Raw genomic sequence first — 24,807 nt, forward strand, 5'->3', positions numbered from 1 at the left:
GGTGTTCTACCCATTTAGTTTTGATTAGTTTTTCCAATACTTTCACTATTACACTTGTCAATGATACAGGTCTATAATTGAGGGGGTCTTCCCTGCTGCCACTTTTGTAGATTGGAACTATGTTAGCCTGTTTCCACCCGTCTGCTACGATTCCTGTACACAGGGATGCCTGAAAGATCAGGTGAAGTGGAATGCTGAGCTCAGATGCACATTCTCTCAGAACCCATGGTGAAACGCCATCTGGGCCAGCTGCTTTGTTCTTACCGAGCTCCTTGAGCATTTTCCACTTCGTCTCTAGACACCTCTATGTGTTCTATGTTGTTCTCTGGAATTCTTATTGTATCTGGTTCCCTAAAGATTTCATTTTGTACAAACACACTTTGGAACTTTTCGTTTAGTGTTTCTTACATTTCCTTTTCATGTTCCGTGAATCTATTTCCCATTTTCAACCTCTGAATATTATCCTTTACCTGCAATTTGTTGTTTATGAATTTATAGAATAGACCTGGTTCTGTTTTACATTTGTCCGCAATCCCTTTTTCAAAATTTCTTTCTGCCTCTCTCCTCACTGCCGTGTAGTTGTTTCTCGCATCTTTGTATCGCTGGTATGTTTGGGGGTTCGGCCTCTTCCTGTATTGATTCCATTTTTGTGTCTTTCGGTCTCTAGCCCTCTCGCAATTTCTATTGAACCAATCCTGTTTCCTAGTTCTGCATCTCTGTTTTGGTATAAATTTTTTTGTGCCTTTATCATATATTTCACAAAACTTGCCATACATCTCATTCACTTCCTTGCCTAGCATCAAGTCTGTCCAATTATACTCACTAAAAAAATTTCTAAGGTCACCATAATGTCCTCTCCTGAAGTCTGGTTTTTCAACTGCTTCAACCTCCTTATTTTCTTCCAGCTTATAACGCATTGCATACTTTATTCCCAAAAAGACATGGTCACTTTTACCCAAGGGAGGAAGGTACTGAATGTCAAATATCTCTTCCTCCTTCCTGGTAAATATCAAATCTAGCATGGAGGGAACGTCCCCTTCCCTCATCCTCGTAGCTTGTTTAACATGTTGATACAAGAATGTTTCCAGGATGAGGTCTACAAATTTACAGGTCCAAAAATCTTCTGTTTTAGCTTCATATGCTTCCCAGTCTATGGATTTCAAGTTGAAGTCACCGACTATCAACAGTCGTGATCTATCGTTATCCGCTCTCGCTATAATCTCTCTCATTATTCTTATAAGACCTTCACGTTTACTATCTAGCTCCTCCTTTGACCATGTGCTGCTTGGCGGTGGACTATATGCATTTATCATCATTAGTTTATCATCCTCATAGCAGATCTCTAGTGCTATTATGTCAACTTCTTGTGGATTGGCAGTCATTATTTCCTTCACCTTTAGGTGTTCTTTTACCAGCACAGCAACGCCACCGCCTTTCCTAATTTTTCTGTCCCGTCTCCAAATTGAGTAGCCCCTTGGGAATATGACCTCATTTAAAATTACATCTTCAAGTTTTGTCTCCGTGAGTGCAACAATGTCTGGTGTCTGCAGCTGTATTACATCACTTAACTCCAGTATCTTCGATCTCACTCCATCTATGTTGGTGTATGCAATCTTCAGGAACTTGTTCCCCCTCTCCTTATTCTTCACTCCCCCTCTCTCTATTGATTTTGTTGGTTTGCCTTTATGTACCACTTTACTGGTTTGCCTACCCCTATCACTTTGTAGAAAAAAGAATTTATTTCTTCTTCATTCCTGCTCTCATTTAAATGTTTTGCCTCGGCGAGGTTCAGTTTCAGCTTCTCTCTATCTTCTTTTGAAAGATCTCGTCTTAATGACCACCCTTTCCCATCCTCATCCCTTTGCAATTTTCTAGCATTCCTTAGTACTTCTTCCATCTGTTTGGCACCGTTTAGGGTGATCCTCAAAGGTCGATCTTTCCCTTTTACGTACCTGCCTATTCTCCTGTAGTCGCACACATTCTCTCTGTTTGTAAGACCTTCCACGAGGCCAACAATTTTATCTACTACTTTAGCTTCTTCTACAGCTCTTTCTGACCTAGATGTTATCGCCTTTTCTTTGCAGCCAAAAATGATCAGGGACTTACTCCGATCAACTGTGTTTTGCACCAACTTCGGGTTAGATGCCAATTCTTTCCTCACTTCTAGCCTAATGTTTGTTTTATCTTGGTTGCTGCAGTGTTTGACTTCCTTTACTGCTTCTTCTATTTTTTCCTTCTCCTTGGCCACTTGTGCATAAGTGAGTTGCATATCTTTCTTGCACTGTTCTATTCCCTGTGTAACTTCCTCCATCTGTGCTGACAAAAGCTGTTTCTCCTGTTGAATTTCCTTGCCTAACCTATTGTAGTCATTTATGTTTAAATTTACTTTAACTTCTTCCAAAGCTATTTTTAAGAGTTTATTTTCTTCTTCCATGGCTTTGCAATTTGTTTCCAATTGATTCTTATCCTTGCGCAAGTCTTTCACTAAACCCTCAAGACATAAAACTTTGCTATTCAAATGGTCATTACTTTCTTTCAATTTACTAATTATTTCTACATGAGAGTTCACTATAGTATCTAAATTTACCAACTTGTTATGTAGACTGCTAATATCAATGCTTTCTTCATTGAATCCCTCAAAATCAAGCTCTGTTTTGTTTTTCCCCTTACCAGTGGCCATCTTAAATGTTCTCTGCACTGTAAACACTAGGGCAACTTTTTCTCATCCGATTTTTCACTTCCCTTAGCACTTTCCTGTTATCTCACCTATTTTTCAAAAGCACTATACCTTTATGTTCTCTGGGACACCACTCACTATCATCAACCTGTACTACAATACTTAGGATTGTTGAAATATGCTGGAGCTCCTCTGCTGCAAGTGTTGACCCTAGGGGTGTCACCTTCCTCTGTAATACCTGCTGTGTGCTCTGTAATACCTGCTGTGTGCTCTGTAATACCTGCTGTGTGCTCTGTAATGCCTTCTGTGTGCTCTGTAATGCCAGCTGTGTGCTCTGTAATGCCAGCTGTGTGCTCTGTAATGCCTGCTGTGTGCTCTGTAATACTTGCTATGTGTTCTGTAATACCTGCTGCGTGCTCTATAATTCCTGTTGTGTGCTCTGTAATACCTGTTGTGTGCTCTATAATACCTGCCATGTGCTCTGTAATACCTGCTATGTGCTCTGTAATACCTGCTGTGTGCTCTGTAATACTCGCTGTGTGCTCTGTAATACCTGCTGTATGCTCTGTAGTACCTGCTGTGTGCTCTGTAATGCCTGCTATGTGCTCTGTAATACCAGCTGTGTAATTACCTAAGTGTAATTACCTAAGTGTAGCTATAGGATGAGAGCTACGCTCCTGGTGTCCCGTCTTCCCAGCACTCTTTGTCATATAACGCTTTGAAACTACTGACGGTCTTGGCCTCCACCACCTTCTCACTCAACTTGTTCCAACCGTCTACCACTCTATTTGCGAAGGTGAATTTTCTTATATTTCTTCGGCATCCGTGTTTAGCTAGTTTAAATCTATGACCTCTTGTTCTTGAAGTTCCAGGTCTCAGGAAGTCTTCCCTGTCGATTTTATCAATTCCTGTTACTATTTTGTACGTAGTGATCATATCACCTCTTTTTCTTCTGTCTTCTAGTTTTGGCATATTTAATGCTTCTAACCTCTCCTCGTAGCTCTTGCCCTTCAGTTCTGGGAGCCACTTAGTAGCATGTCTTTGCACCTTTTCCAGTTTGATGATGTGCTTCTTGTGCTCTGTAATACCTGCTGTGTGCTCTGTAATACCTGCTGTGTGCTCTGTAATACCTGCTGTGTGCTCTGTAATACCTGCTGTGTGCTCTGTAATACCTGTTGTGTGCTCTGTAATACCAGCTGTGTGCTCTGTAATACCTGTTGTGTGCTCTGTAATACCAGCTGTGTGCTCTGTAATACCTGTTGTGTGCTCTGTAATACCAGCTGTGTGCTCTGTAATGCCTGCTATGTGCTCTGTAATACCTGCTATGTGCTCTGTAATATCTGCTTTGTGTTCTGTAATACCTGCTTTGAGCTCTGAAATTCCTGATTTGTGCTCTGTAATACCAGCTGTGTGCTCTGTAATGCCTGTTGTATGCTCTGTAATACCAGCTGTGTGCATTGTAATACATGTGTGCTTTGCAATACCTGCTGTGTGCTCTGTAATAACAACTGTGTGCTCTGTAATACCCACTGTGTGCTCTGTAATACCTGTTGTGTGCTATGTAATACCTGCTGTCTGCTCTGTAATACCTGTTGTGTGCACTGTAAAACCTATTGTGTGCTCTGTAAAACCTATTGTGTGCTCTGTAACACCAACTGTGTGCTCTGTAACACCAACTGTGTGCTCTGTAATACCAGCTGTATGCTGTTATGCCAGCTGTGTGCTCTGTAATACATGTTGTGTGCTCTGTAATACCTGCTGTGTGCTCTGTAATACCACCTGGTTGATACCTGATTGATGGGGTTCTGGGAGTAGTTCTACTCCCCAAGCCTGGCCCGAGGCCAGACTTGACTCGTGAGAATTTGGTTCACCAGGCTGTTGCTTGGAGCGGCCCTCAGGCCCACATACCCACCACAGCCCGGTTGGTCCAGCACTCCTTGAAGGAAACAATTGAGTTTCCTCTAGAAGATGTCCACGGTTATTCCTATAATATTTCTGATGCTCGCTGGTAGGACGTTGGAGAACTGTGGACCTCTGATGTTCATACAGTGTTCTCTGATTGTGCCCATGGCACCTCTGCTCTTCACTGGTTCTATTCTGCATTTTCTTCCATGTCGTCCACTCCAGTACGTTGTTATTTTACTGTGCAGTTTTGGGACCTGTCCCTCCAGTATTTTCCATGTGTATATAATTTGGTATCTCTCTCGTCTCCTTTCTAGTGAGTACATTTGGAGAGCTTTGAGACGATCCCAATAATTTAGGTGCTTTATCTCGTCTATGCGTGCCGTATATGTTCTCTGTATTCCCTCAATTTCAGCAATCTCTCTTGCTCTGAAGGGGAAAGTGAGTACTGAGCAGTACTCAAGATGGGACAACACAAATGATTCGAAGAGTACAACCATTGTGATGCGATCTCTGGACTTGAAGGTTCTCGTAATCTATCCTATCATTTTTCTGGCTGACGCAATACTTGCTTGGTTATGCTCCCTAAACGTTAGGTCGTCGGACATCATTATTCCCAAATCCTTGACATGCTGTTTTCCTACTATGGGCAGATTCGATTGTGTTTTGTACCCTGTATTATGTTTAAGATTCTAATTTTTGCCGTATCTGAGTACCTGGAATTTATCACCATTAAACATCATGTTATTTTTTGCTGCCCAATCGAAAACTTTGTTAATATATGTTTGTAGTTTATCAATGTCTTCAGCAGATGTAATTTTCATGCTGATTTCTGGGGGGAGCCCCGTCGGCTCCCCGGAGCTTTACCGGCTGATATGCTAATGTCAGACTTTGGTATCAGTCAGGTGTATGGAGTTCTAGGGCCTACCGGGGACCACGAGCCAGAACCTGGCCCCCTCAGAGAGGCAAGGGGAGCAATGGCCTATAGAAACCCCCGTGTGGTTGGAAGCATTCTATGTCTGCCATCGACCGGGTCAAGCATCCAGAAAGGTAAGCATTCCAAAACAAACCCCTATTCTGGTGAAAATTGCTACCTAAAGCCGAACTAGTGGATAGAACTCTTCAACAGAAAAGAAGGAAACTAGTATGACGTCATACGTCACCTCGCCGCTGTCTGCGCAGCTCCCCCCTCCCCGGGAGAGGGAAGGGGGAGCCCCAGACCTCCCACGCCGGGTATCCACCCATCAGTTCTTCGGCTGATACTATGGGCAACGGTTATGTGCTCCGTCTCCAGTGGTTGTTTCAGCACTGTACCTAGAGTGTGGTGTCTGTTTTCTAGGTGGTGCGTGAGCCGGGAGTGATTCTTCAGTACTCGGGCTGTATGCGCCTAGGGTTCCCTTCCCTAGGTGCCCTGTAAGTACTGCCCTTGGGGCTTGGGGCCACCTTCCACAAGTTCCTTGGGTCCTGCCCCTGCTTGGCCGTTTACCGCTTGGTTTTCGGCCGCTCTTTGTGTGCTCGGGTGTTCTGTCTCCCTTGTTCGCCTTGGAGTAAGGGGCAGTTTTTGCTCTGGTGGGGCGCAGGGTACTGTGCAGCTTGTCTTTACCAATCATAGCGGCCGGCTCTGTTCCGCTTGGGTACGCTGTCCTCTTGCGAGGTTTTCTTTTTCTTTTTGTTTATCTACCTGGTGGGGGGGGTCTGCCTTCGTTCTTGCCCCTTGTGTCCCTTGTGTTCCGAGTATTTTCTGGTGGTACCCCTGCTAGGTCCCCGTGAGTGTACACGTCCCGGGGGTTCAGCTCTCAGAAAGTTGTTTGGTAGCTTTGGGTGCCGGTTAGCAGTACCCTGCCTGGGATTACCTGAGCGCGAGTCCTCTTATAGTAAACGCTCGGGACCCTGGGAAACTCCTGGGGGCGCGCGGGTCCGATGGATGTGACCCCAGAGTCCCCCCCCCTCGCTTCCAGCGAGTTTGAGGGTTGCTCTCACCCTTTGTCTCTGGGTGACTCTCTGTTTTGCCTCCGTCTGCTGCCTGTGGGGTCGGTGACACCTTCGACCCGGAGTCCTGCGAGTTTGGTTGCTCGTTGTGGCTCGGTTACCCAGTTGTGCTAACAAAGCGGGTGCGGGCAGCAGGGGCGTTGCACTTGAGCCTTGGTGGTGGCAACGTTCTCATGGTTTCCTCCCCGGGAGCCCCGGGGCTGCCCCGTTGTAGTTCGTTTTGGGACTTGGGGGTGTTGGTTGCTTCGGTTCCATCCACGCCCCCTTGTCTTTTCCCTGGATCACCCTTCCTGCCTGCATCCGGTTCCTTACCGTCTGTAGGTTCGGGGCGGGGTTTTTGATGGTGTTGAGACTCGGGCAGTCTCGGGGAATTCCCCTTCCGGGGTAGTGACGGGGGCATTTGAGCCTGTTCCTCCAGCCGTGTTGTACGAGTCTGCCAGTGGGCTCCCTTCTTTAGTGTTTTCACGGCTGCCCCGGTTTTCTGGTACGGCCGGGGCTTTGAGGGAACGGCTCGGCCCCGGGGCCTGTCGTGTAGGTTCCCGGGGCTGGGGAGGGGCTGACTTGGGGGGCCTTGGCCCCGTTGGACCCCGTGGGGGTTTTTATCCCCCTCTAGGCGGGGCTTGTGGTTACGCGGAGTGGGGTTTTTCCTCCCCACTCGCCGTACGTGCTGTTGGGCGTCGGCCTCTCCCCGGGCTCGGTTCCTTGGCCTTTGAGTCGGTTGGTTCCGTCCTGTGGGTGGATGTTTCCTCCCACCCCTTTTTGGGACGGTGTTTTCGTCATGTTTCGCCGTTCAATGGGGTTCTGCGTGACTTCTGATCTCGGGTGCGCCTGAGCCTTCGTGTGCCTTCGGGACTAGTGTTGGCTTCTGTGTTCTCGAGGGTACGGGAAGGTTTTTCGCTACTTCCCGCATTATTGGAACGTCTGTCGGCTCCTCGTCCTTGTCGCCCTCTTGGGCTACTTGTCGCCCTGCTGGGCTACTTGTCGCCCGGTTGGGCTGCTTGTTGCCCTGTTGGGCTGCTTGTCGCCCTGTTGGGCTGCTTGTCGCCCTGTTGGGCTGCTTGTCGCCCTGTTGGGCTGCTTGTCGCCCGGTTGGGCTGCTTGTCGCCCGGTTGGGCTGCTTGTCGCCCGGTTGGGCTGCTTGTCGCCCGGTTGGGCTCTTTGCTTCTTGGCCGGTTTTATTGTTCCGGCTTCCTCTTTTGGCTACTTTTCTCGTGCAGTAGTCCTGGCTGGCACCTTCCCGCAGGGAGGGTGTGCGGTTCGGCCAGCGTGTTATGCGCATGCGCCGTGGAGTTTGTTTTGGTCTGGGCGGTGTTTCAGTGCTGGTGTTTTGCGCCCTTTTTGCTACAGTGCTTCGCCTCTCGTTCTTCTCCCTGGCTGCGGTATGTGCCCCTTCGCGCCGGGGGTGTCCTGGTTCCCAGTTGTGGGGAGGACACCGCGGTTTTCCCTGTGTCATGGGTGTGGACCGCCTCCTTCGCCTCTCCCTGCTCTCCTGCGGGTCCGGCAGGGTCCGGCTCTGGCGTCTTCACCGGGCGGTGCTCCCAGGTTCTTCTGGGCACGGTTGAGTCGTGTCAAGTTCGTGCCACCATTCGCCAGGTGAGTTTCTGCGGTCTGGCGTCTTTTGGCCGGGCGCTGGATGCGGTGTTGTTTATATACCTGTCTTTATTTAGGTATTTTTTGTACGACTGAGACCGTTCGCACATCAGTGACTGTCCCTTTTTCAACCCTTCCTGTCCCCCTCATGTGTATGTCCAACCCATGCTGGAGTCATTCAGGGGACCCTCTTTTTTTTAATGTTGTGAGGTGTGGGGGTTGTAGGGTTGGTTCTGTACTCACCTGGTAAGGCTCCTGGCTGTGCTTGCAGGATTTGAGCTCTGGCTCTTGGGTCCCGCCTATCTGGTAGAACTTGCGGGATAGTACCAGTGGAGTGCAGTGGTGCTATTGGCACATTTGGGGAACACTGTATTGCCATCAGAGGTCTGTGCTTGGTACACGACCTACTTGCGAGCATAAGCCTTCTTGCTGGTTCGCCCGTGGACTTCCAGGGCGCACTAGCCATTTTTCGTATGGCAGTTCCGGCCCGTCCTGGTTGTGGGGGTATGTGGGCCGGTGGACTGCTCCTAGTATTGCCTGGTGGGCCACCCTCTGGCCGGTCTAGCCTGGCCTTGGGCCGGGCTTCAGGTGTAAAAGAGCTCCCAGTACCTCATCCAGCAGGTATCGAGCGGGGTTTCTCCGCCGTCGGTCGCCTGGTGCTGGTTTCTGGGCCTGCAGGGTTTTGTCGTGTCTCCGTTGGCCCTGTCTGGGGTCTGCCTGCTCCGTTCTCTGCCTTTGCAGAAAGGAGTTGCTATTTACATGTTGCATGTTGCAGTGGTGCCTGTTGCTGCTGCTGCACGTGTGCATTGGTACCGTGTTTCACGGTGGCGTGTCCTTGTTTCTGTGTCCGGTTGTGGAGTGGCACTTTGCTGCCGTTTTGTGCCTGGGGATTGCGTGGGGGTTTTTCTGTCCCTGCCTGATTGTCCACCCCTGGTTGTTCTGGGGTTTTTGTGCTTCTACTCTTTCTTCCTGCCTCCTCTGCAGCAGGGATGTTCTGCGTGTGTTCTTAGGCGTTGGTCAGCCTGTGTCCTGTGATGTGCTTCTTTGTCTCGGTCTATTGCAGTTGTTCGTACCCCTTGGTTCGGGTACTGTTCTGGCGGCGACCCTTCCGCCTTCTTTGGTTTCCTAGCTTGCCCTGCCGGTTTTTTTTTTTGGGGTCTTGCGATGTCTCGCCTCGGACCCGTCGTTTCTGAACTCCTGGCGGGCTTGCATGCTTTGGGGAGTTTTTCTGTTCGGCAGACGTTCCATCTCCTTGTGCCGCCTGGGTTTCGGTGGTCGCGCCCGAGATCTTCCTGCGGCTCCGCCTTTTTCCTGGGCTCGGTGGGGCCTTGTCAGGGTTGCTTCTGTTCTGCCTCGCGGTCTCGCCTCCGGTTGGTGGTCGGGTGGCTTCGTGGTAGGTGTCCCACCTGCGTGCTTCTCTTGGCGGCAGTATGGGGTATTTTGGCGGTCCTTCGTTTTCCTGTCCCTTCTTAGGTGGTTACTCTTGTTAGCTTGGTTTACTCTCGGCTTGGTTTTCTGGTGGGGGTTGGGGGCCGTCATCTTGCCACATACTGTCGCCTCTTTTCGTGTGGCGCGGGCAGAGCTGCTTCAGCTTGCTTTCGGTCTTGGTGTTGCTTCTGCACCGTTAGTTAGCTGTCTTGTGCGTCGTTTCACCAACGGCCTGTTCGTGCGCCGCTTGCACCATCCTGGTCTCTGGTCAGCGTGCTCTGTCTTCTCCTCGGTTGGTAGTGCCCCTTCGGTTCCGGTGTGTTTTTTCGTCGGCTCTTTCCTTTGGGCCTTTGCCTCTGGGGGTCGAGTCTCTGAGTTTTCTTGCTTCTTCGGTTTTAGCGTTTTGGTTGTTTGGTGGCAGCAGTCTCCATCTTTTCTGGCGTGGGGTGGGGCTGCTGCATTCTGGAGGGGTCCAGGGTTTGTTGGTGCTTCGTTGGTCGGGCCGGGGGTGTGTCGTTTTTGTGTTCAGTGGCGGCCCTCCGCAGTTGTTTGCATGCCACGGCGTTTGGGTCCGGAGCGCGTTTTGCGTTGATCCGGTTCTGTTCTTCCCGGTTCGCGTGTGATAGTGTCCCGGGTGGTCAGCCGTGTTCTTGCAGTTAAGCTGCCTGTGTTCTTCCCACATGCCTGTGGCGTTCGTGGCTTCGCTGCTCTCGCTGCCGTCTGGGCGACGTGGCCTTGCGGTCTTTCGGGCATGGATTTTTGGTGTTCGTGCAGGGGCCTTGCTGCTCGTGGTTCTCGTGTTGTTCCCGGGATTTTCGGGGCTGTGGCGCCTTGGGTTGGCGTTTGCTGCCAGTTGTCTCCCCTCCATGGGGGGGTGCGTGGTGTCCGCCTCCCGGTTCTGTCTCTTTGACCTTCCTCTGTGGGTAGTTAGCTCCGGGGAGCCGATGGGGCTCCCCCCCAGAAAACCAGCGTTGAATGTAATGAAACGCCATTTTCTGGGTGAGACCCGGAGGCTAACCGGCAACCCTCCCTCCCTCCAGTCGGCGTTTTTCACGTGTTTTGACATCCAGCCTCAGAACTGATGGGTGGATAGCCGGCGTGGGAGGTCTGGGGCTTCCCCTTCCCCGGGAGGGGGAAAAGGGAGCTGCGCAGACAGCGGCGCGGTGACGTATGACGTCATACTAGTTTCCTTGTTTTCTGTTGAAGAGTTCTATTCAGTAGTTCGGCTTTAAGTAGCAATTTTCACCAGAATAGGGGTTTGTTTTGGAATGCTTACCTTTCTGGATGCTTGACCCGGTCGATGGCAGACATAGAATGCTTCCAACCACACGGGGGTTTCTATAGGCCATTGCTCCCCTTGCCTCTCTGAGGGGGGCCAGGTTCTGGCTCGTGGTCCCTGGTAGGCCCTAGAACTTCATACACATGACTGATGCTAAAGTCTGACATTAGCATATCAGCCGGTAAAGCTCCGGGGAGCCTCCGGGTCTCACCCAGAAAATGGCGTTTCATTACATTCAATGCTGGTTTTTTTGCACTGTTCTATTCCCTGTGTAACTTCCTCCATCTGTGCTGACAAAAGCTGTTTCTCCTGTTGAATTTCCTTGCCTAACCTATTGTAGTCATTTATGTTTAAATTTACTTTAACTTCTTCCAAAGCTATTTTTAAGAGTTTATTTTCTTCTTCCATGGCTTTGCAATTTGTTTCCAATTGATTCTTATCCTTGCGCAAGTCTTTCACTAAACCCTCAAGACATAAAACTTTGCTATTCAAATGGTCATTACTTTCTTTCAATTTACTAATTATTTCTACATGAGAGTTCACTATAGTATCTAAATTTACCAACTTGTTATGTAGACTGCTAATATCAATGCTTTCTTCATTGAATCCCTCAAAATTAAGCTCTGTTTTGTTTTTCCCCTTGCCGGTGGCCATCTTGAATGTTCTTCTCTGCACTGTAAACACTAGGGCAACTTTTTCTCATCTGATTTTTCACTTCCCTTAGCACTTTCCTGTTATCTCACCTATTTTTCAAAAGCACTATACCTTTATGTTCTCTGGGACACCACTCACTATCATCAACCTGTACTACAATACTTAGGATTGTTGAAATATGCTGGAGCTCCTCTGCTGCAAGTGTTGACCCTAGGGGTGTCACCTTTTAAATATGCTCTGTAATACCTGCTGTGTGCTCTGTAATACCTGCTGTGTGCTCTGTAATTCCTACTGTGTGCTCTGTAATACTTGCTGTGTTCTCTGTAATGCCTGCTGTGTGCTCTGTAGTGCCTGCTATGTGCTCTGTAATACCTGCTGTGTGCTCTGTAATACCAGCTGTGTGCTCTGTAATACCTGCTGTGTGCTCTGTAATACATGCTGTGTGATATGTAATACCTGTTTTGTGCTTTGTAGTTCCAGCTTTGTGTTCTGTAATACCTGCTGTGTGCTCTGTAATACCTGCTGTATGCTCTGTTATACCAGCTGTGTGCTCTGTAATACTTGCTGTGTGGTCTGTGATACATGTTGTGTGCTCTGCAATGCCTGCCATGTGCTCTGTAATACCTGTTGTGTGCTCTGTAATACCTGCTGTGTGCTCTGTAATACCAGCTGTGTGCTCTTTAATACCTGTTGTGTGCTCTGTAATACCTGCTGTGTGCTCTGTAATACCTGTTGTGTGCTCTGTAATACCAGCTGTGTGCTCTGTAATACCAGCTGTGTGCTGTGTAATACCAGCTGTGTGCTCTGTAATACCTGTTGTGTTATTACCTAAGTGTAGTAACAGGATGAGAGCTACGCTCGTGGTGTCCCGTCTTTCCAGCACTCTTTGTCTTATAATGCTTTGAAATTACTGACAGTTTTGGTCTCCAGCACCTTCTCACCTAACTTGTTCAAATTGTCTACCAATCTGTTTACAAATGTGAATTTTCTTATATTTCTCTGGCAGCTTTGTTTTGTTAGTTTAAATCAATGACCTCTTGTTCATGATGTTCCGGGTCTCAGGAATTCTTCCGTATCAATTTTATCGATTCTTGTTACTATTTTGAACGTATTGATCATATCGCCTCCTTTTCTCCTATCTTCTAGTTTTTGCATATTTAATGCCTCTAACCTCTCCTCGTAGCTCTTGTCCTTTAGTTCTGGGAGCCACTTAGTGGCATGTCGTTGCACCTTTCCCAGTTTGTTGATGTGCTTCTTGAGATATGGGCACCATACAACATTCATATTCCAGCTTCGGTCTAACAAAAGTGGTGAACAATTTCTTTAGTATTTCTCCATCCATATATTTAAAAGCAATTCTGATGTTAGAAAGTGTAGCATATTCTCCTCGCACAATGTTCTTTATGTGGTCCTCAGGTGACAGTTTTCTATCTAGAACCCCCCCTAGATCCCTTTCTTTGTCAGAATTCTTTAAAGATTTCTCACATAATTTATAGGTTGTGTGGGGTCTATGTTCTCCAATTCCAAATTCCATAACATGGCATTTATTCACATTAAATTCTATTTGTCAAGTGTTGCTCCATATACTTATTTTATCTATGTCTTCTTGAAGGGCATGACAATCATCTAGGTTTCTTGTCTTCCCTATTATCTTAGCATCATCAGCAAACATGTTGATATAATTCTGTATTCCCACTGGTAGATCGTTTATGTAGACAATGAACATGACCGGTGGAAGAACTGAACCCTGTGGTACTCCACACGTGACATTCCTCCAATCTGATACTTTGCCTCTGATTACGGCCCTCATTTTTCTGTCAGTTCTGACATTTTTCATCCATGTTAGAAGCTTACTTGTCACCCCTCCAATATGTTCCAGTTTCCAGAACAACCTCTTATGGGGAACTCTGTCGAAAGCCTTTTTTAGGTCCAGATAGATGCAGTCAACCCAACCATCTCTTTCCTGTAAAATTTCTGTGGTTCGATCATAGAAACTGAGTAAACTCGATACACAGGATCTTCCAGATCGAAAACCATACTGTCTGTCTGATATTATTTCGTTTTCCTCCAGGTGTTCTACCCATTTAGTTTTAATGATTTTTTCCAATATTTTGACTATTACACTTGTCAATGATACAGGTCTATAATTGAGGGGGTCTTCCCTGCTTCCACTTTTGTAGATTGGAACTATGTTAGCCTTTTTCCACAGATCAGCTACAACTCCTGTAAACAGGGATGCCTGAAAAATCAGTTGATGTGGAATGCTGAGCTCAGATGCACATTCTCTCAGAACCCATGGTGAATTCTCCATCTGGACCAACTGCTTTGTTCTTACTTAGCTCCTTGAGCATTTTTTCCACTTCGTTTCTAGAAACCTCTATGTGCTCTGTGTTGTTCTCTGGAATTCTTAATGTGTCTGGTTCCCTGAAGATTTCATATTGTACTAACACACTATGTTACTTTTCGTTTAGTGTTTCACAAATTTCCTTTTCATTTTCCGTGAATCTGTTTCCCATTTTCAACCTCTGAATATTATCCTTTACCTGCAATTTGTTGTTTATGAATTTATTGAATAAAGTTGGTTCTGTTTTACATTTGTCTGCAATCCCTTTTTCAAAATTTCTTTCTACCTCTCCTCACTGCCGTGTAGTTGTTTCTCGCATCTTTGTATCGCTGGTATGTTTGGGGGTTTGGCCTCTACCTGTATTGATTCCATATTGGTGGCTTTTGGTGTCTTGCCTTTTTGCAATTTCTGGTGAACCAATCCTGTTTCTTAGTTCTGCATCTCTGTTTTGGCATAAATTTTTTTGTGCCTTTATCATATATTTCACAAAACTTGACATATATCTCATTCACTTCCTTGCCTAGCAACAAGTCAGTCCAATTACACTCACTAAAAAATTTTCTATGGTCACTATAATGTCCTCTCCTGAAGTCAGGTTTTTCAACTGCTTCAACCTCCTTATTTTCTTGAAGATTATAATGCACTGCATACTTTATTATCAATAAGACATGGTCACTTTTACCCAAGGGAGGAAGGTACTGAATGTCAAATATTTCTTCCTCCTTCCTGGTAAATATCAAATCTAGCATGGAGGGAACGTCCCCTTCCCTCATCCTCGTAGCTTGTTTAACATGTTGATACAAGAATGTTTCCAGGATGAGGTCTACAAATCTACAGGTCCAAAAATCTTCTGTTTTAGCTTCATATGCTTCCCAGTCTATGGATTTCAAATTGAAGTCGCCGACTATCAACAGTCGTGATCTATCGTTACCCGCTCTCACTATAATCTCTCTCATTATTGTTATAAGACCTTCTCGTTTACTATCTAGCTCCTCCTTTGACCTTGTGTGGCTTGGCGGTGGACTATATGCATTTATGATCATTAGTTTATCATCCTCATGGCAGATCTCTAGTGCTATTATGTCAACTTCTTGTGGATTGGCAGTCATTATTTCCTTCACCTTTAGGTGTTCTTTCAGCAGCACAGCAACGCCACCGCCTTGCCTAATTTTTCTGTCCCGTCTCCAAATTGAGTAGCCCCTTGGGAATATGACCTCATTTAAAATAACATCTTCAAGTTTTGTCTCCGTGAGTGCAACAATGTCTGGTGTCTGCAGATGTATTACATCACTTAACTCCAGTATCTTCGTTCTCAGTCCATCTATGTTGGTGTATGCAATCTTCAGGAACGTGTTCCCCCTCTCCTTATTCTTCACTCCCCCTCTCTCAAACGATTTTGTTGGTTTGCCTTTATGTACCACTTTACAGGTATGCCTACCCCTATCACTTTGTAGAAAAAAGAATTGATTTCTTCTACATTCCTGCTCTCATTTAAACGTTTTGCCTCGGCGAGGTTCAATTTCAGCTTCTCTCTATCTTCTTTTGAAAGATCTCGTCTTAACGACCACACTTTCCCATCCTCATCACTTTGTAATTTTCTAGCATTCCTTAGTACTTCTTCCATCAGTTTGGCACCATTTAGGGTGATACTCAAAGGTCAATCTTTCCTTTTACGTACCTGCCTATTCTCCTGTAGTCGCACACATTCTCTATGGTTGTAAGACCTTCCACGAGGCCAACAATTTTATCTACTACTTTAGCTTCTTCTACAGCTCTTTCTGACCTAGATGTTATCGCCTTTGCTTTGCAGCCAAAAATGATCAGGGACTTACTCCGATCAACTGTGTTTTGCACCAACTTCGGGTTAGATGCCAATTCTTTCCTCACTTCTAGCCTAATGTTTGTTTTATCTTGGTTGCTGCAGTGTTTGACTTCCTTTACTGCTTCTTCTATTTTTTCCTTCTCCTTGGCCACTTGTGCATAAGTGAGTTGCATATCTTTCTTGCACTGTTCTATTCCCTGTGTAACTTCCTCCATCTGTGCTGACAAAAGCTGTTTCTCCTGTTGAATTTCCTTGCCTAACCTATTGTAGTCATTTATGTTTAAATTTTCTTTAACTTCTTCCAAAGCTATTTTTAAGAGTTTATTTTCTTCTTCCATGGCTTTGCAATTTGTTTCCAATTGATTCTTATCCTTGCGCAAGTCTTTCACTAAACCCTCAAGACATAAAACTTTGCTATTCAAATGGTCATTACTTTCTTTCAATTTACTAATTATTTCTACATGAGAGTTCACTATAGTATCTAAATTTACCAACTTGTTATGTAGACTGCTAATATCAATGCTTTCTTCATTGAATCCCTCAAAATTAAGCTCTGTTTTGTTTTTCCCCTTGCCAGTGGCCATCTTGAATGTTCTTCTCTGCACTGTAAACACTAGGGCAACTTTTTCTCATCTGATTTTTCACTTCCCTTAGCACTTTCCTGTTATCTCACCTATTTTTCAAAAGCACTATACCTTTATGTTCTCTGGGACACCACTCACTATCATCAACCTGTACTACAATACTTAGGATTGTTGAAATATGCTGGAGCTCCTCTGCTGCAAGTGTTGACCCTAGGGGTGTCACCTTTTAAATATGCTCTGTAATACCTGCTGTGTGCTCTGTAATACCTGCTGTGTGCTCTCTAATTCCTACTGTGTGCTCTGTAATACTTGCTGTGTTCTCTGTAATGCCTGCTGTGTGCTCTGTAGTGCCTGCTATGTGCTCTGTAATACCTGCTGTGTGCTCTGTAATACCAGCTGTGTGCTCTGTAATACCTGCTGTGTGCTCTGTAATACATGCTGTGTGATATGTAATACCTGTTTTGTGCTTTGTAGTTCCAGCTTTGTGTTCTGTAATACCTGCTGTGTGCTCTGTAATATCTGCTGTATGCTCTGTTATACCAGCTGTGTGCTCTGTAATACTTGCTGTGTGGTCTGTGATACATGTTGGATGCTCTGCAATGCCTGCCATGTGCTCTGTAATACCTGTTGTGTGCTCTGTAATACCTGCTGTGTGCTCTGTAATACCAGCTGTGTGCTCTTTAATACCTGTTGTGTGCTCTGTAATACCTGCTGTGTGCTCTGTAATACCTGCTGTGTGCTCTGTAATACCTGCTGTGTGCTCTGTAATACCTGCTGTATGCTCTGTAATACCTGCTGTGTGCTCTGTAATTCCAGCTGTGTGCTCTCTAATACCTGCTGTGTGCTCTGTAATACATGTTGTGTGCTCTGTAATACCAGCTGTGTGTTCTGTAATACCTGTTGTGTGCTCTCTAATACCAGCTGTGTGCTCTGTAATACCTGTTGTGTGCTCCTTAATTCCAGCTGTGTGCTCTCTAATACCTGCTGTGTGCTCTGTAATACCTGTTGTGTGCTCTTTAATTCCAGCTGTGTGCTCTCTAATACCTGCTGTGTGCTCTGTAATACCTGTTGTGTGCTCTTTAATTCCAGCTGTGTGCTCTCTAATACCTGCTGTGTGCTCTGTAATACCTGTTGTGTGCTCTTTAATTCCAGCTGTGTGCTCTCTAATACCTGCTGTGTGCTCTGTAATACCTGCTGTAGTGGCTCATATATATAAGCAGTATATAAAGATATAAAGTGCAGCATAGTTTGAAGGAGTAATATAATGGGTCTAGGAGTAATCATGTCGGAAGACCTCACTTTTAAAGAACACAAGAAAGTTGCTGTACCAGCTGCAAGAAAAATAACAGGTTGGATAACAAGAACTTTCCAAACAAGAGATGCCTCACTGATGATGATACTTTCTGGGGTAAGCCCCGCCGGACCCCCGGTGCTATACAGGCTGATATGGATATATTAGCTTCCTGCCATCAGTCAATGTGCATGGAGTTCTTGCCTACCGGGGACCACGACACAAAACCTGGCCCCCCCCCCCCTCAGAGAGGTACGAGGAACAGTGGCCTATAGAAACCCCCTGTGTGGTTGGGAACATTCTGTGTCTGCCATTGAGTGGGCCTGGCATCCAGAAAGGTAGGTGCCCTAAAACAAAACTCTATTCTCGTGAAAATATTGCTACTGAAAGCCAAACAAGTGGACAGAACTCCCCAAATGAAAATGATGCCATCACGTTGCTGGGCTGCTGTCTTTGCAACCCCCTCCCTTCCCAGGAGGGGAAAGGGGGACCCCCAGACTCTGGCGCTGGCAATCCACCCTTCAGTTCTTGGCTGATGTGATACTGGTGTGGTCATGTGCCTCTGGCTCCAGATTTTGTTTCAGTGTCTGTGCCTTGTGGCGTAGACTGTCTCTACTGGTGGTGTGCGAGCCAAGAGTAATATTCTTTGGTACTCGGTCTGCATGTGCCTAGGGTTCTCTTCCCTAGGTGCCGTATAAGTACTGCACTTGGGGCTTGGGGCCACCTTCCACAAGTCACCTTGATATCTACCTCTGCTGTGTCTTGACTGCTCAGTACTTGGCTGCCTTTGGAGTCAGCTGGGGTTTTTGTCTGCTCTTATTTGCCTCCGGAAAGAAGGTAGTTTTCGTCACTGGTAGGGGCACAGGGTACAGCACAGCTAGTCTTTACCTATCATAGTGGCTGACTTTGTTCTTCCTGGGCACGCTGTCCTTTTATGGGGCTTTCTTTTTCTTTTCTGGCTCCTTGGTGGCCGGCTCAGCCTTGGTTTCAGGTGCTGCTTGCTCGGTGTCCGAAGGCGAGGATCTTCCCACGACTGATTCTTTCAGCAGATCGGTCCAGCCCAGTACGTGACTGGTTCATTTGTCTCCTTGAGTCTTCGCATCTGGAGTTTCTGACTTGGGTCTATCATCACTTGTATGGGGCATGAGTGGCTTTGTTGTTGGTCTCACACCTGCATGCGTCGTCTTGGCGGCAGTATGAAGTTTCCTGGTGGTCCTTCAGGTTTTTCTTATCACTGTTTAGGTGTACTTCGGTCTCTGATAGGGTTGTTTGTCCTTCCTTTCTAGGTTGTTCTATAACTGTCATTTTATGCCGAATACTGTTGCCTCGTATTGTGCTGTGCTGGTGGAGCTGCTCCAGCTTGCATTCAGTATTGATGTTACTAAAGCTCCGTTCCGCATGCTGTCTTGTGCGTTGTTTCACCTCCGGCCTGCTCATGAGCTGCCAGAGCCGTCTTGGTCTTTGGACCGGGTGCTCTCTTTTCTCTCTTCTCCTCAGTTTGTTGTGGCCCCTTTGGTTCAGGATTGTTTTTCTAAGGCTCTTTTTCCTGTTGGCATTGGCCTCCAGAGGTCGGGTCGGGGAGCTTCATGCTCTCCTCCGGCACAGGAGTTTCTGCTCTTTTGGTCCTGGTGGTAGGTTTGTTTGTTTGCGGCCGTCTCCTTCTTTTCTGGCTTCGAATGGGTCTGCTGTTTTTCTGAGGAGGGGGGGATCCTTGGGTTGTTGATGCCTGGTTGGTCAGATTGGGGCTAATTACCTAAGTGTAATTACCTAAGTGTAGTTACAGGATGAGAGTTACGCTCGTGGTGTCCCGTCTCCCTAGCACTCTTTGTCATGTAATGCTTTGAAATTACTGACGGTTTTGGCCTCCACTACCCTCTCACTTAACTTGTTCCAACCGTCTACCACTCTGTTTACAAAAGTGAATTTTCGTATATTTCTCCGGCAGCTTTGTTTCGTTAGTTTAAATCTATAACCTCTTGTTCTTGAAGTTCCCAGTCTCAGGAATTCTTCCCTATCAATTTTATTGATTCCTGTTATTATTTTGAACGTAGTGATCATATCGCCTCTTTTTCTTCTATCTTCTAGTTTTTGCATATTTAACCCTTAAATGGCGCATAGCTATATACCATTTGACACCCACAGGCGCATACCAAAAAAAAAAAAAAAATTATTTTTTCCTCCTAACCTGTTAACACTTTCGCGCTTTAGATTAGAGATAACTCGTCGCCGTTTTTTCTTACGATTCCGCATAACAGCCTACTTTTCTCATCCATCGAAAAAATATTTCTATAAATTCCATTTTTAACCGAAATGGATGGGGATACTCTCAGATTGGCCTTAGCCTTATGACTCAGCCTTATTGGCGTGGAACAGCGAGGAATGGCCAACAACAACAAGCATGCCACATGTTCCCGACATAGATGCCAGCGCAGCTCCTCCTGCTGACGCGGCAGTTTCAACACCCGGGCCATCTGGTGCGAGGCGTCCTCTGTTCACCTCAACACCTCAAGCCCACTCATCAACCACAAATTCTGAAATGGACATTGAGGACATAGAACCACTTGATGTTTCTGATTTCATAGAAGATTCTACTACAAGTTTGGTGGTTCCTGTAGAAGACAATATTCCTCCAGTGCATCCAAGAAATAGAATAATTATAGATTCAGAACAACGTCTCAACTACAAGTTGATGCATGAACTCGTGCACTTGGCTAAAAAAAGAAGATGCCGTGTTTGTTTCAAGTCTGGCAAAAGGAGGGACGTGATATATGGATGTAAAACTTGTGATGTGGCACTGTGCGCTGCGCCTTGCTACACAAGGTACCACCGAAGAAAGATATTTTGGGTGGAGAAAAAATAACCACCGGCAACAGCTTCACTCCACCTAAGAAACATCAGATGAGCAACTTCAGGATCAGAAGCCTGAAGATGGTGGAGTGAAGAAAAAATGCTCAACTGTTGATCTTCAATCAACATAGACAGGGTAAGTACACCTATTTGGAATTTTTTATCATCTATAAGAAGTTATATTATATACGTTTTGTAGAGAATTTATTTGCGAATGTTTTGGTACCAGAATGAATATTATATCACATAAACTTCTATGAGTAAAAAAACAAAAAACAAAGTATGTTTGGGGGTGTGGCGGGTGTGGCGGCCGTATGGCAGTGGGTTCCCTTTAGCCGTTGATATATCCAACACGTGGGAAATATTTGTATGTGTTATGTATATGTCTGTGTAGGGAATTTTACTGCGATCACTGTCATACAAATTATAATATGTTTCAACAAGTATAAACATGACAAACATCAAACGAACGAAAACGTATGCCGCGAACGCATACTGAGCGACGTGGTTCTATATTTGGCGCTTCTCTTACACATGCTTTGTACAAATGTTATACATTTCATCTTATAGAAAATTTTATTGCGAACACATTGGTATAAAAAAGAAATACGTACATAGAAAAGTAGGGTCAGGAAACGTATAAATGTATAAACTTTCCAAGCATGATTTCCCCCCTGTGTTTTCGCCAGTGCGCTCGCGGCTAACTACTCTCCACTTCACACACTCTTGCGGGTGGGCAATTACCTATATTAAACATTCATATGCATATGTCCGTGTAGAGAATTTTATTCCGATTCCAATGATACCAAAATTAGCGATGTAGGACAACTGTAGGCTTCGCAACCATTAAGAGAGTGGAAACATTTTGTTGCTGTTTGGCGCTCTCGGCGAGTGATCTGCATAGTTTTTTATTTGGTGTTGATACTCCTTATGCTTGGGCGGCATTTTATAGGTATGCTCTTATAGACAATTTCATTGCGAACACAGTGATACCAAATTTAAATACGTGCGCCTTCAATTATTGTCAGGACAGTCAAAAGAGTGTACACTTTTTCGGTCTTACCGCGTAGGCGCGCGAAGTGCCGAAAGTATCTGGGGTATTGATTTTTTTTGAGCGCCGAGAGCGCGAAAGTGTTAATTTGTGTTCACTGATCACGGGAAAAATAATAAAAAAATCGTAAGTGGCATATATTTCCCACTATAGGGCGGGGACGTGTGACAGAAATCAGGCGCTGACTCAGCGCGCATCCCCAGGCGGTCTGTTGATCGCCAGCTGTCAGGCCAGAGTTTCCACAAAGAGATAATTACCTAATTATTTCAATGTCTCTGATTGATTTTTTGTAGTTTTTTTGCTGTAATATTATTCAATAGTGTGTAGTGTGATATATTTATATAATTAAATGAGTGAATCATCGCTGTACTCAAAAATATGGTGTGCGTATTGTTGATTCAATTATGTTCATCAAACAGTGAACAAATACTTTGTTGGTTATTACACTATATACACAGGTTATATATAAGTATCTGGATGTTTTGTTCACCATGACAAACCACTAAGTTGGTATGCTGAGTGGCAGTGGCAATGGCAGTGGCAGTGGCAGGTAGTGACTGGCTGCCACTCCCTCCCTCACCTCACCTCACCTGCCTTGCCACCATTCTCCACCCACCATACTGTTCTTGCTTCTATATACAGACGTTATATATAAGTATTTACATGTTTTGTTCACCATAACTGTACATCTAAGCTTGTATGGTGAGTAAAGGCAGAGAGACGTAGCTACTCACACAGTCAGCTGGTGGCGGCCACCCTCAAGGCCAGACGCACTAATATTTCTCCTACAACAATACTGTTTGTGGTGTTATTACTCTATATACACACATTATATATAAATATCTACCTGTTTTATTCACCATACTTGTACAAGTAAACTGGTATGGTGCCCAAAGACCATCGTGGTCATCAGTAAACAACATGATAAGTCCTGCAGACGACGCTCCTCCCTCACCAAAATGGCGGCTCCCAACCTCCTACTCTCGCTGTTATCTCACACTATACACACGTTATATATAAGTATCTACATTTGTGTTCACCATAGTGAACCACTAAGCTGGTATGGTGAGTGCAGTCAATAAAAGGTGGCCACACACACTCAAAAGACAACGCCACCTTGCTCCCTCCCACAGCATTACTCCTCCCTCCATGGCGCACAGCGCTAAATATCACCACAATCCTGCTATTATCAGAACCCTGGTCAGTTTTATCACAGTCAGGGGTCTTCTCTAATAATATCATCGCTACATAATAGCATGAACAAGTATATTATGGCATTTGTAGGCGATGCTGTGGTCACAAGCTGAACAGCAGTGCTGTGAGCTCATGCTGCGTGCGTCAGGCTTGGTAGCTCACTCAATACTGAGGCCCCTAACACCCTGGGGTTTGGCCCACGATTTTTTTTTTAAATGACGTCTGTTTACAAGAGCCCTGATGAAGGTGTGGTGAACCCCGTGTATCCGCGAGCCGTTTAAATCTTGCGTAGTACTCCAAAGCATCATATGATGGGATGCGCAATTGAAGGGTTAACCCTCAAACCGCTAGGGGCCCAAATGGAATTCACACCCACAGGCGCAACAAAAAAAAAAATTCCAAAAAATTCTTTCGTCTTATAGAAGTGTTCATTTTTGTTCCCTGATCACGGAAAAAATAACAAAAAAATCGTAGGTGTGATATTTTAGCCGCAATAGGGTAGGGAAGTGTGGCAAAAAAGGGGCGTTGGCAGAGCCTTCGCCAGACGAGGTCTACTCCGCCCGAGCTGTCAGACGGCAGTTGCCACAAATATATTATTACCTAATTATTTCAATGTCTCTGATTGATTTTTTCTTAGTTTTTTTGCAGAAATATTATTCCATACAGTAAATTGTGGTATATTTATATTATAAAATGTGTGAACCATCGCTGTACTCAAAATTATGGTGTGCATATTAGTGATTCAATTATTATGTTCATAAAACAATAAACAAATAGTTTTGCTGTTGTTACACTATATACACAGGTTATATATAAGTATTTGCATGTTTTGTACACCATAACGAACTATAAGTTGGTCTTGTGAGTCAAAATGCAATGAGGAGTGACCGCCAAACACCAGCGAGCCACTCACTGCCACTCCCTCCCTCAACACCACCTCACTCACCCTCATTCAACTCCCACAATACTCTTTCTGTATTTATTCACTATACACAGACGTTATATATACGTATTTACATGTTTTGTTCACCATAACTGTACATCTAAGCTTGTATGGTGAGTAAAGGCACAAAGATGTAGCTACTCACACAGTCAGCTGATCGGCGGCCGCCCTCAAGGTCAGACGCACTAATATTTGTCCTCCAACAATATTGTTTGTGGTGTTATTACGCTATATACACACATTATATATAAGTATCTACCTGTTTTATTCACCATACCTGTACAAATAAGCTGGTATGGTGCCCAAAAACCATAGTGGCCATCAGTAAACACCATGCCAAGTCGTGCAGACGACGCTCCTCCCTCACCAAAATGGCGGATCCCAACCTACTCTTCTCGCTGTTATCTCACACTATACACACGTTATATATAAGTATCTACATTTGTGTTCACCATAGCGAACCACTAAGCTGGTATGGTAAGTGCAGTCAATAAATGGTGACCCCACACAGTCATAAGACGACACCACAACCCTCCCTCCCACAGCCTTACTCCTCCCTCCATGGAGCACAGCGCTAAATGTCACCACAATCCTGCTATTATCAGAATCCTGGTCAGTTTTATCACAGTCAGGGGGCTTCAGTAATACTATCACTGCTAAATAATAGCAGTATCATTTATATTATGGTATTTGTAGGCGATGCTGTAGTCACAAGCTGAACAGCGGTGTTGTGAGCTCATGCTGTATGCGCCAGGCTTGGTGGCTTGCTCAATACTGACGCTGTAACACCCAAGAATGTTGGCCTGGATTTTTTTTTCTAGGTGGCATCTGGCAACTATCGGTCGTGGCTGTACTATAGCTGCCCCTATCCCAGGCGGTGCGTTTAAATTATAGCGCTTGACACGAAATCATATATAAATGATGTGCGCGATTTCGGTTTTGTCACTGATATCATTTACTTATGATATGCGTGGTTTGAGGGTTAATGCCTCTAACCTCTCCTCGTAGCTCTTGTCCTTCAGTTCTGGGAGCCACTTAGTGGCATGTCGTTGCACCTTTTCCAGTTTGTTGATGTGCTTCTTAAGATATGGGCACCATACAACCGCTGCATATTCCAGCTTTGGTTTAATAAAAGTCGTGGACAATTTCTTTAGTATTTCTCCATCCATGTATTTAAAAGCAATTCTGAGGTTAGAAAGTGTAGCAGAATGT

The 24,807-nt window shown here is 45.4% G+C and overlaps 1 protein-coding gene across 8 annotated transcripts in view; it reads left to right on the forward strand.

The window, feature by feature from the left end:
• Positions 1–24,807, forward strand: part of LOC123757627 (kynurenine/alpha-aminoadipate aminotransferase, mitochondrial) — a 279,339-nt gene that overhangs the window by 119,893 nt on the left and 134,639 nt on the right. The gene's annotated exons all lie outside the window — the stretch shown is intronic.

Source organism: Procambarus clarkii, chromosome 19 (genome assembly GCF_040958095.1).
Source record: "Procambarus clarkii isolate CNS0578487 chromosome 19, FALCON_Pclarkii_2.0, whole genome shotgun sequence".
NCBI lineage: Eukaryota > Metazoa > Arthropoda > Malacostraca > Decapoda > Cambaridae > Procambarus > Procambarus clarkii.